The 12,141-nt window shown below is 38.0% G+C and overlaps 1 pseudogene; it reads left to right on the forward strand.

Annotated features, from left to right (window-relative positions):
- Window positions 1–445: 445 nt before the first annotated feature.
- On the forward strand, window positions 446–6,465 carry LOC129053252 (adenylate kinase isoenzyme 6-like; annotated as a pseudogene).
- Window positions 6,466–12,141: the final 5,676 nt, after the last annotated feature.

A 12,141-nucleotide genomic window follows, 5' to 3' on the forward strand; every position in this document is an offset into this window, starting at 1 on the left:
GTCAGTCACTAGGGTCTGTAGGCACTTTGACTGTGGTTCTTTTTTGAAGCAGCCACTCAGGCCAGTTCTTGCAGAGCAGTTCCCTCATTGTCTGCAGCTCCTTCTTTCAGTCCTGGGACCATAGAGGGACCAGGGTGGGAGGCAAAGGCTCAGCCTGTGCCCCACAATGTGCTCTTAGAAGTCTCCTTTTTCTTTCTTTCTTCTTCTTTTTTTTTTTTCCAAATGGAGGAGAAGTCTCTTTTGTTACCTCCCTATGGACAACCTCAAATTTCCAAATGAAAAGACCCAGCATGGAGCCTCCAGGAAAGTGCACAGAATTCTGTCTAGTACTCAGGAGGCAGGGGTTTCCCACTGAGGGCAGGATCAGTCTGCATGACCCTGTTCAGGAATGTTCTCCTCATAGTACAGCCTCAAGGTGTAGGCATTCTCTGTGTGCACACGGTCCATGGCAGCCTCTGCCTGGGGAGCCATCCAGCTGCACACGTGCAATGGAGCAGTGATCTGGGTGAGTGTGTGGTTCTGGACCTCATGACAATCAGGGGAGAGGGAGACACAGAGCCCACTGGGCCCAGAACACTGCCATAGGCTACTTTTCTGAGACTTCCATCTGCTCTAGAATGTTCTTGCCCTGATAATCTGCCCTGAGGTCAGATAGAAGCAAATTGCCACCACTCCTGTGGATGCCCCCTGTCATACTGACAGCTCCCTAGAGGGAACTCAAGCAGTGGGGGCAGATTGTTTGGGTGGAAACTCTGGAGTTTTGGCTGGCTGGTTCATCCAGTAAGCCCCTGGAACATGACACAGGTCAGGGGGAGATGAAACAGTGACATTACATTTTATTTTATTTTATATTTTATTCTATTTTATTTCATCCTATTCTATTCTATTCTATTCTATTCTATTCTATTCTATTCTATTCTATTCTATTCTATTCTATTCTATTCTATTCTATTCTATTCTATTCTGTTCTATTCTATTCTATTCTATTATTTTTTGCGAAGAAATCTCACTCTGTCACCCAAATTGGAGTGAATCAACATGACTTCAGCTCACTGCAACCTTCACCCACTGGATTCAAGGAATTCTTCTGCCTCAGCCTCTGAGCAGCTGGGACTACAGGCATGCATCACCACACCCAGCTAATTTTTGCATTCTTAGTAGAGGTGGAGTTTCATTGTATTGGCCAGGCTGATATTAAGCTCCTGACCTTGTGATCTGCCCACATTGGCCTTCCAAAGTTTTGGGATTACAGGCATGAGACACCATGCCTGGCAGCCTTACCTTTTCTTTCTTGGCATGACAAAGTGTTTTGTGAAGTTCAGGCTGTGGTACTTGAGCAGCTTCAGTGGCGAATGGCTTAGGAAGCAAGGGCTAGTGGGCTTGGGTTTGAGCAATAGGCTGTAGGCCTACAAGGAGGAAGTGGGCACTGAGCAAGTGCCCTGGATGTCTGTCCACAGACCCAGAAAAAATGACATCCCAGGAGTTTGTAGGGAGCTGGCAGAGACTTACTGGATCCAGTAAAAGCCCCATGCGGATGCAGTGATGGGGCACTTCTTGTCCTAATCTGTAATTACAAAGAGGTACATGAAATCCCTTTGCATCTTGCAGTTTCCAGGAAGTGGTTTCCAGATGCTCATGCTAATTACTTTTAGGCACTGAAAACGCTTCAAGAATGGTCAAGCAGAAATAAGGTCTTCATTTCACTTAGGACCCTCTTCTTTGCTCCCTTTGGGAGTTCCACCTTCCAATCTTGGCTCTGGAGACACCATGGTCCCTCCTGGGTCCCTGGCAAGATGTACGCAGGTGGCACACTGTCAGTGAGGCTCATCTGCAAGCCATTCTTTCACTTCCTACTGTTTGAGGGACTCAAGGCTGGTAGTCAGCACAAGGCCACCCAAGACCAGATCTCTCCACCTAAATTTGACCCTGGTTTGAGTGCCTCTAGGCCAGACCCCTCCAGGTGGGAAAACCTGGTCCTCAGCCTCTGGCCTCCATGCTCCCCATCCCTCTTTTCAATCCTGGCCCCAATGTCTCCCCCACCTCTCAGGTCATTGGAGAAGATACTCGGGAAAAACAAGCAGCTTTAGTCAGCCCTGCTAAAGTTGGCAGATGGGCCCAGGCTCTTAAGCTGCTCTTGGGAGCGGCTCAAGTGGAAGCAGGCCTTGAATAGTGTGTGTAGTTCTTTCAAGGAGAGGGAAGTAGGATGTTACCAGTGCCCTGTACCCTAAAACATCGCATCTAGCACAGAAAATAGTTTGCAAGACGCTCTCGTGGGTGATTTCAATTTTCAACTTTAGGCTTCCATTTTCAAATTCCATAATGAACACATTAGGTGGGGTTCTAATTTCAACACACACACACACTCACACAGACACACACTCCTGTCTGCTAGTGGGCAGAGATCCTTTCTTACAAAGAATCTTCTGACAAATGCCTCTGAATCACATGTGGGTCTTGAAGAGCTGACAAGGCTAACTGCTTTTTATTCACTAGTGTCTTGGGTAGATGGAGCATTTAGAGCTGCCTTTTTGGGCAGCCCTAATGCAGGGGTGTGCTGAGGACTCCCCAGGGCCTCCAAATTCAGGACTATCTTCCAGTTTGTGTTTCACTGAATTTTAATGGTGGCTGTTTTGGGAAAGAGGAAAGGTTCTGTGATCAACTATGGGCACCATTGAGCTACAAATCTTTTCCACACTTCCTCTTAGCAAGCAGGTAGACCCTGGGAACATGAGTGGCTTTTCCCCAGGGAACATGAGTACATGAGAGATTTTGCTTTACAACCAGGTGAATCTCACCACAGCAGTTGGTGCTGTACTGGGCAGATTTCCCCACTCAAATACTGTGGATCTTTTTAAGTTTTTTGTATTTCTTTTTTCCGCAAGACATCATTTATCTTTATAGAATTTGATTGGGCTTATATGAAGGCTGGCTTGATACTGCCTGATTTTTTTAGAATCACAACTCCGCTCTTTAACTTGTGGGCTATGAAGTTATAAGGTGTTGGTGTGACAGGCTGAGAAGCAGGCGTGTGCTCCAATCCTACATTCATATGCTTATCTGTGACACAAGACATCCAAGGATTGGGGAAGTCCTGCCTGGCCCTTCTTTTGGGGTCCCTCCTCTAGGCAGTCTACCCAACTTCCAATCCAGCCTTCCTTCATACACAGCCCTGAGACCTCCTCCATCTCCTCACTGTTTTGCAGCCCTGGGAAGTGGTTTGGCGTGTTTCTGTCCAGGTGCAGTGAGAAGCAAGTGCAGTGACACATTTTTTCATGGACCATCAGCACTGGCTAAATCTCCTGCAACATCTCCCTAAGGGACACCTGCAGGAAGATGGTCCCAACAACTCTGATGAGAAACCACATGGCTGGAAGCAAAGACTTACTATTTCCCCAGCCCAAAGCCCGGAGAATCTTTCCCAAAATTCTCAGGTTTCCACTTTTTGAATATTTAATTCTTTTTAGAATCCCAGGCCCCCTCTATAGATGCCATGCCTACCTACACCTGTCTGTGTGTGCAGAATAGAGCCTGTCCACACTGACTATTCCTCCAGACCAAGAAAAATCCCTATGCAGAGTAGGGGGAGATGGAAAAACTAAGGGAGACAAAATGGCAGGTTTACCTCATCCCTCGCCCAGTGCTAAGGTCCCCAGGGCAAACAGCTTTTGCCTTCAAATTCAAGTTAACAGCATACAAAATATATTCATTTTTACTTTCCCCACTCTCTTACTAATGTTACAAATTATGTCACTATATATTGTGTGTATTTTCACAGAGATTTAAGAATTTAATACACCATTTTTATTACAATAGCAAATTTTGTATCAGTGTATATACTTATATTTAATAGAGAGCTTTATATTTTCATATGGTTTTATGATGCTGTCCAGCATCATTTAATGTTTCAACATAATTGACTATCATATGCATTTTTTCTAGGGTTATTTTAGTAGTAAGCAACATTAGATTTTTTATTTTAAACTTAAAAATGTTTTATTTTTTCTAATTTTTGAAGTACAGTGTTTTCCAGATCAATTATTCTTGGTTACTATTATTTTTGTTTCATCACAGAAACGTGTAAGGTTCTCAGAATCTCCTCTTTTCCTTCCAAATAACATTTATGTCATTTTCTTCCTATATTCTTTTTATAAGACTCTTCTCTGAATATATTGGTCTACTTGATGTTGTCCAGTAAGTCTCATATTTCACACTCATTTTTTTCCATTTTTTTCAAAAACTAGTTTCCAGGCCTAAATATTTGTGAATAATATATGTTTAATTTTCTGAATCTTTTTTTGATCCATTTTTTGCTGTTGTGTCTCTGTAGTGAATTTGTAAATGCCAGTTATTGGATCCTTCAATGCCACAATTTCTGTTGGGTTTTTAGAAAAAGGTTTCATATCTTTGTTGATATCACATTTTGGTCATTTATTATTTTTAAATGTTATTCAATTGTTTATTTTTGTTTTATTTTTGTTCACTGAGAACTTTTAATTGTTTTCAATTCTTTATCACATATGCAAAAATCTTCATTACTTAAGAGTCAATTTCTGGATATTTATTTTGTTTCTTCCAGTGAAGTGTATTTCCCAAATTCTTCGTATGACTTGTAATTTTTTCATAAGATCTGGAAAATTATACAATGTCCATCAAATCTAGCATTTAAAGCCTGCCATGGCTGGGCACAGTAGCTCAGGCCTGTTATCCCAGCACTTTGGGGGACCAAGACATGAAGATACTCGAGGCCAGGATTTTGAGACCAGGCTGGCTAACATAGCAAAACCCGTCTCTACTGAAAATACAAAAAAAATTAGCTGAGTATTGTGGTGTGCAACTCTCATCCCAGCCATTAAGGAGACTGAGACAAGAGAATCGCTTGAACCCATGTGACGGAAGTTGCAGTGAGCTGAGATTGCTCCACTGCACTCCAGCCTGGGCTACACAGCAAAATTCTTTCTCAAAAATAAATAAATAAATAAATAAATAAACTGCCTTAGTAAAGGGGGATATTAACAGCAGTCATCCAGGCTATAGATTCTGGGGGCTTCACAGATGCATTCTCAGGTATTTCTTCTCTGAATCTGTGTGTATTTCTCAGTTAAATATAATTTGTTTCATTGTTTTTAGATTGATTACCTATTTTCTTCCCCAGTTGACTCTCTGTGGTATTGCAGCTTCTCTAGTGCTGCAATTTCCTTTCTTCTCATCAGACACAACTGTTATCTGTATGACTCCATCATGTCCTTCAGCACTCCATGTCTATTCATTAGGCAATCTCTTGAAAGGAAAAACATTTCAACACATACACTACAGCTTTAATTCTTTCCTGAGGAAGACGCTGGGAGTTGGGCATATTCTGGTGAGCCCAATTACTATTGTGGGGAAAAAAAAAAAAAAAAACTCTGGTGGATAGTCTGTAGCAAAGAAAAAATTCCTGCATTGTGAAAAGAGAGGAGGCAACAGCCATATACAAAGCAAGGTAAAAATAAATGAGCAGGTAACCCATAGGAGAGGTCCAAAGGTCACAGAGAAAGCAAGAGTTTAAATATGGTTTGGTCATCTCTGTTCTAATGGAAATTGTTTTAGAAAAGCCTAATTTTATTTTTCTTGCTGTCACAGAGAAACATGTTCCTGTCCCATGCTTACTATGCTCTTCAATATTCTACGGCTTCCTTTCTCCCTCCCAGAATCTTCCAGTGCATTCACACTGAAAACAAAAGTCCTCCCAGAATCTGTAAGAATCTACATGATCTGACTAGATTTCATTAGTTTTGGGAACTGGGGAAATATGCACACATTTCTGGAGACCTCTATGTTATGCAATTTTTAAATAAATATGTGGTTTCTCAAGTCAAAAATGTGTGAAGGGAGTTGTGGAGGTATTGAGAGGCATCAGGATTTGTTTTAGAAATTCCAAGAACAGTAGTGCAAAGGACATGTGAACAAGGCACTCGGTGCCATCACAGCAAGCCATCATTGCTTCTCAGCATCCTGCTCACCAGTACCCCAGGGGTTGGAAGAACCTTACTAGGCACAGAACTTGCATCAATATCAGGACTGAAATACATTAATGTGGGTGATTTATCTTGAGAAGAGCAATTGTATGATGGCTATGATGAAGAGTATGATTGTCCCATTTTAGATGAAGACAGAGTAGTTGATGAGTTAGATAACCAAATGAGAGAAGGTGGAGTTATTGTTGATTACCACGGTTTTGATTTCTTCCTTAAATGCTGGTTTCATGTAGTTTTTGTGCTGAGGACAGATACCAATGTATTGTATGAAAGACTTGAAACAAGGGGTTATAATAAGAAGACTCTAACAGACAATATTCAGTGTGAGATTATTCAGGTTCTTTATGAAGAAGCCACAACATCCCACAAGGAAGAAATCATGCATCAGTTGCCCTGCAATATACCAGAAGATCCAGAAAATAATGTAGATCAGATTGGCTGGGTGCAGTAGCTAACGCCTGTAATCCTGGCACTTTGGGAGGCCAAGGTGTGTGGATCACGAGGTCAAGAGATCAAGACTATCCTGGCTAACACGGTGTAACTCCATCTCTAGTGAAAATACAAAAAAAAAAAAAAAAAATTAGCCGGGGCATGGTGGTGGGTGCCTGTAGACCTGGCTTCTCAGGAGGCTGAAGCAGGAGAATGGCGTGAACCTGGGATGTGTAGCTTGCGGTGAGCTGAGATCGCACAATTGCAATCCAGCCTGGGCAACTGAGTGAGACTCCATCTCAAAAGAAATAAAAATAAATAAATAAATAAATAAATAATTAATTAAGAAAATAATCTAGATCAGATCTAGAAATGTATTAACAGTGGATCAAATATCATAACTCTTGACTTATAAGGCCAGCTACTTTATAATGATTCTTGTTGATATTACTCTGCCGACATCATACAAATTGTTCAAGTATCAGTAACACTTTATTCAAATCATGTGCAGAAGTAGCAGGTGGATAGTATAGAGGTTTATGCCTGTGTTTCTTTTCCTCCATGAGAAACCCAAACACCTGAAATATAATGAATATAGTATTATTAAGGATTGAGACAAAAACTGTACTTTTACAACAAATCGCTAAGGAATAAATAAATCTGACAAAATGGGTGGATATGTTTTAAGTTTATTACAGAAAAAATGCAGATGATCTCTTAAAATAAAACTAAAGACTAAAGAGAAAGCATCAGAGTATTCCTTTTTTCTTTCTATAAATCAGAAAATTAGGGAAGTGTCGTACTCTGTACAAAATTTAAAAGGTACAAAAGAGCATATTGAAAAGTTAGGTCTCCCTTCCAGACCACAATATCCACAGGCACTCCAGGATCCTTCGCTTTAGGAAATAATGTTACTGGTTCCCCGTATGTCTTTTGAGAGGTTTTATGCCTGGATAGTGTATATATATATGTGTGTATAATTTTTTTAAGAATATAGTAGTACATTGCACACACTATTCTGTATCTCTCTTTTTTTACTTAATATATTTGGAGATTATATCATATCAGTACAGAACTCCCTGTTTTCTTTTTTTTTTTAGCTGAGATATACATATCATACAATAAAATTTACAATTTTGATGTGTATATTCAGAACTGGATATGGTGGTTTATGCCTGTAATCCCAGTAGCTGGGGAGGCTGAGGTGGAGAATTGCTTGAGGCAGGAATTCAAGAACAGCCTAGGCAACATAGTGAGACCTTAGACTCTACAAACAAACATAAATGAAATATATAATCCATTGGTTTTTAGCTTACTAATAAGGTTATGACTGTCACCACTGTGGGGAGGCAGTGATGATAAAGGAAAATCCTATATGCTTTAGCAGTCACACTCTATTCTTTCCTCCTCATCCCTTTGCAATTACTAGTCTGCTTTCTGTCTCTATGGATTTGCATATTCTGGATATTTCATATAAATGGGATTATACGATAAAAAAAGAAATTCCAGGAACACCAGAGAGAGACGACACATGTTTTCTGCTTTATAATTTCACATCCTATGAAGGTTTAAAACATAATTCTACCAAAAAATTGATGGAAAACCTTTATGTACAAAAGTATCTTGTTAAATAGAAGAAAATTATTTTATGGAGAATTCTTTTTTCTTATCAGGACCTAATCTTAAAAATTTAAACTGTACATGCCAATAATATCTACTGTAATGTAAGATGGTTTATTGTATGTATTCATTTTATGGATTCCTTACAAAAACTTTTCCCATTGGGGAAATTAGAACATTGCTCTACATACATTGAATTTCCAATTATTACCTTATTTCTCACTTATTATTTTGTGATTCTGTCTTCTTTAACATGAAGATTATTATCACTGTGTTTTCACTTTCTGAATTGTCATATGTCTGTAATTTGTCTGTAATCTTAGTTTCAGCTCTACAATAGCATGCTTAAGGCCTGGCATGGTGGCTCACGCCTATAATCCCAGCATTTTGGGAGGCAGAGGTGGGCAAATCATGAGGCCAAGAGTTTGAGACCAGCCTGGCCAACATAGTGAAACCCCAACTCTACTAAAAATACAAAAATCAGCCAGGTGTGGTGGCATGCACCTGTAATCGTAGTTACTTGGGAGGTTGAGGAAAGAGAATCACTTGAAACTGGTAAGTGGAGTTTGCAATGAGCCAAGATCCTTCCATTGCACACCAGCCTGGGCAGCAGTGAGACTCTGCCTCAAAATATAAATACATAAATAAAACAATAAAACATTCTCAAATATATATTGTATATAATTATGTAACTTATTAAAATATTTGTCTTGTATGTTTCATCGACTTTAGGCACAATGTTATTACTAGCATTTTCTTCCAGTTTCCTCAACTTTCAGCTGAATAAGAGCACAACTTATTCCCAATTTTATTTTATATATCATTTCTTTGTAAAGTATTTAAAATATATATAATTATTATATTTAGAAATGTAAGACTATTCTTCTAAAGGCTAGATTACAGCCTTATCATTTTGTAAGAAAAGCAGCAATGGGCTGGGCATGGTGGCTTATACCTGTAATCCCAGCACTTTGGGAGGCCCAGCCAGGCGGATCACCTGAGGTTAGAAGTTTGAGACAAGCAGCCGGACCAACATGGAGAAACCCCATCTCTACTAAAAATACAAAATTAGCTGAGTGTGGTGGCATATGTCTGTAATTCCAGCTGCTCAGGAGGCTGAGGCAGGACAGTAGCTTGAACCTGGGAGGTGGAGGTTGTGGTGAGCCGAGATCATTGCCCTCCAGCCTGGGAAACTAGAGTAAAACTCTATCTCAAAAAAAAAAAAAAAAAAAAACGGGAAAACAAAGCAGCAACATATCAATGTATCAGTAGCATAATTTTGAAGTTTCTTTAGTATTACTTAAATGCTTATTTTCTAAAACTTTCTCATCAAAGCTCTTTATGAATAATTATAATGTGTTTTCTTTGAAATTTTGTTGCCCTAACTGTATGAAACAATTCAAAATTAATGCTTTTCATGGATGCACAGTCAGAGTTGAAAATTGTAGTTATCTAGAATTTTTTCTCTGTTTATTGAGGATTTTATGGGTAAAAGTTGGTCTTCATTATGTTTTGTATTTTATATTTCTGTATTTTTCAGAGTAGGCTGCCTCACATCAGTTGTGTTTCTAGTTTCTACCTATTTATTATGGTTTTGAATTGCAGTATTCAAATCAGAATTTTGGGGGTTAATGTTAATTTTAACTTCGTTTGCAATTTTGTATCTGTTTCATTTTTTTAGGGCAGGCCAGATTATATCAGTTTACTGTTTTTAGTTTTAATTTACATGCTATAATTTTGTATGACAATTGTCAACTCAGTACATCTTAATACAGTGTGAGGCAAAAGTCAATTATGAATCAGCTCTACTTCCTTTGTCAATATAATCATCTAATTGTTTGCTAGTATAAACATTACCACTATTTTGTTTATGATTTGTATATTTTTCTTCTTGGCTGGTGGCCAACAATTGATTCTGTCTAGGTGATATTCATGGAAATTGTCTTAATTTCAACATCTTTATCTTATAATATCTTAGTGTAAAAGAAACTGTTTTGTGGTTTGAAGGTAAATTTTTAGAAAATTTGTAACTCTATCTCTGTTAGCTGTCATATTTATTTTTAAGACAGAGTCTTGCTCTGTCACCCAAAGTGCATTGGCACAATCTCAGCTCACTGCAACCTCCACCTCCCCAGTTAAAGCAATTCTCTTGCTTCAGCCTCCTGAATAGCTGGGATTAAAGGCATGCACCATGCCTGGCTAAATTTTGTATTTTTAGTAGAAATGGGGCCAGCTTGATCTTGAATTTTTAATCTCAAGTGATGTGAACACCTTGACCTCCCAGAGTGTTGGGATTACAGGTCTGAGCCACCTGCCCTCAGGTGTCATTGTTAATTTTAATTGTAGTAAAAATACATAACATAAAATTGAGAATCTTAAATATTTTTCTTATACAATTTAGCCATGTTAAGTGTATTTACATTGTTATGCAACATATCTGTAAAACTTTTTTCTGTTGCAAAACTAAAACTCAATATAAATTAATAATACCCATTTTTTTTTTTTTTTTTTACCACCTGGCTCCTGATGAAAACCATTCCATTTTCTGTTCCTAAGAGTTTCAATACTTTAGATATTACATGTAAGTGGAATCATAGAGTATCTGTTTTATTGTGGCTAAATTTACTTAGCATCATGTGCTCAAGGTTTATCTTTATTGTGGATGTTACAAGATTTTCTGCTTTTAAATGCTGAGTAGTTTTCCATTACTTTTATATCACAAATTGTATTTATTCATTTATTTGGTGAGGAAAGTTTTTTTTGCTTTCAAATATTTGCTTTTGTGAATAATGTTTCAATATGTATAGATGTTCCAGTAACTATATGCTCATATGTGCAAGGTTTTCATCTGTGCCACATTTTGTTTTATTGGAAATCTTTTCTTCTTTTATGCCAGAACAAAACTATTTTTATTACTGTAGCTTTGTAATGTGCTTTGAAATAAGAAAAGGTGACATCAATAACATTATTTTTTTTAAAACATTTTTTGGGCTCTTTTTTATCCCTTGAGATTCCATATAATTTGTTGGTTACTTTTTCTATTTCTTAAAAAAAAAAAAAACTTAATTTAAAAGGGATTGCATTGAATCTTCAGTTCACTAGGAAGTATGAACATTTTCACAAGATGAAGCCTTACAAACTTTGAACACAATCATGCTCAAAAGTGAGTTGTTTAATTTCCATTTGTGCTGATATTTTTGTTTTCTTCTGTTGTTGATTTCTAGTTTTATTCCATTTTGATCAGAAATAATAGTCTTTAAGATTTCTATTCTTAAAAAATTGTGAAGTCTTGTTTTGTGGCCTCATAGGTGGTGTATCTAGGAGAATGTTTATGAACTATTGAGAAAATTGTGTTCTGTTGTTGTTTATTCTGTATATTCTCATTAGGTCTAATTTTTTTCTGGTGTTTTCATAATTTCTGTTTCCTTATTCATATTTAGGCTAGCTTTACTATTTATTATTAAAAATTTGAATTAAAGTATTGTACTATTATTATTTTTCTGTCTATTGTAATAATTATTTCAATGTTTGCTTTGTGCATTTTGAAACACTGGTGTGAAAAATTTATGTATATATATATACACACACATATATAATAAAATTTCATAAGTTCTAAGTGAATGAGCCCTCTTATTATTATTTAATCACCTTCCTTGTCTCCTGTGACAGTTTAGACTAAAAGTTTATTTTTATTCTTGAGAAACAGTCTCACTGTGTCGCCTAGGCTGGAGTGCAGTGGCATAATCTCAGCTCACTGCAAGCTCCATCTGCTGGATTCACGCCATTCTCCTGCTTTTCCTCTCGAGTAGCTGGGACTACAGGCACCCACCACCACTCCTAGCTATCTTTTTGTATTTTTAGTAGAGATGAGGTTTCACCGTGTTAGCCAGAATAGTTTCCATCTCCTGATCTCATCATTTGCCAACCTTGGCCTTTCATAGTGTTGGGATTACAGGCGTGAGCCACCATGCCCAGCTGACTTAAAGTTTGTTTCATGAACTATGACTAAAATGTGTTTTGCCTAACATGGATCTGACCAGCACTGCTCTCATTTGATTTCCATTTACATCAAAAGTCG

This window comes from Pongo abelii, chromosome Y, assembly GCF_028885655.2.
Source record: "Pongo abelii isolate AG06213 chromosome Y, NHGRI_mPonAbe1-v2.0_pri, whole genome shotgun sequence".
NCBI lineage: Eukaryota > Metazoa > Chordata > Mammalia > Primates > Hominidae > Pongo > Pongo abelii.